Source organism: Oratosquilla oratoria, chromosome 40 (genome assembly GCF_046742065.1).
Source record: "Oratosquilla oratoria isolate Oo_2021 chromosome 40, ASM4674206v1, whole genome shotgun sequence".
In the NCBI taxonomy this organism is placed as follows: Eukaryota; Metazoa; Arthropoda; class Malacostraca; order Stomatopoda; family Squillidae; genus Oratosquilla; species Oratosquilla oratoria.
This window is the reverse complement of record NC_134816.1, coordinates 25,380,458-25,381,088: the sequence shown is the minus strand read 5'-3', so window position 1 is coordinate 25,381,088 and position 631 is coordinate 25,380,458.

Below are 631 nucleotides of genomic sequence, written 5' to 3'. Positions count from 1 at the left end.
TTAACTATAACTGCAGTTCACCAATGAAAAGTACTTTTTTTCAATCAGTGTATAGAATTTATTTATTGCTCTGAATTTTATTATAATCTTGTAATATTAATGTTCTCCCCTTTTATGTAAGATATAAGTTTTCAAATCAAAATTTCAAGGGCCTAGGAGTTAACAGTGTATGCTGGTCTATGTTGTGTTCAGTCATTTCAGAATCTTATACTAAAGATTTTAGAGGAAATAGAAATTGTATGATTTAACCTTAATTTCTGATGAAAAGTATCGATGTAAAAATTCCAAGAATAATAAATGACGCTTAAACCAACTATAGGAGACTACATGAAAGATTGATGTATAATTTGATCAGTGTGGGGTTTTTGGCTGCCCTCCCCCACCCTAGCAGAGGAAGTCAAGTATGTTCCAATTAACTACAACCTTGTGGTGTCCCCTCAAATCTACTCGCACTAAGCATGAGATAGCATTTGAGACTGACAGTACATTCACTGTTGAAACTAATATGTAACAACTTAATTCTCCCTACTACTAACCCATTCCACTGTTAATGAAACAAGGCAGAAGGTGACTTCTGAAAGCCCCATTGTCACAACCCACAAGATAAGTGGTGCAGGGCCAGAGGTCCTTT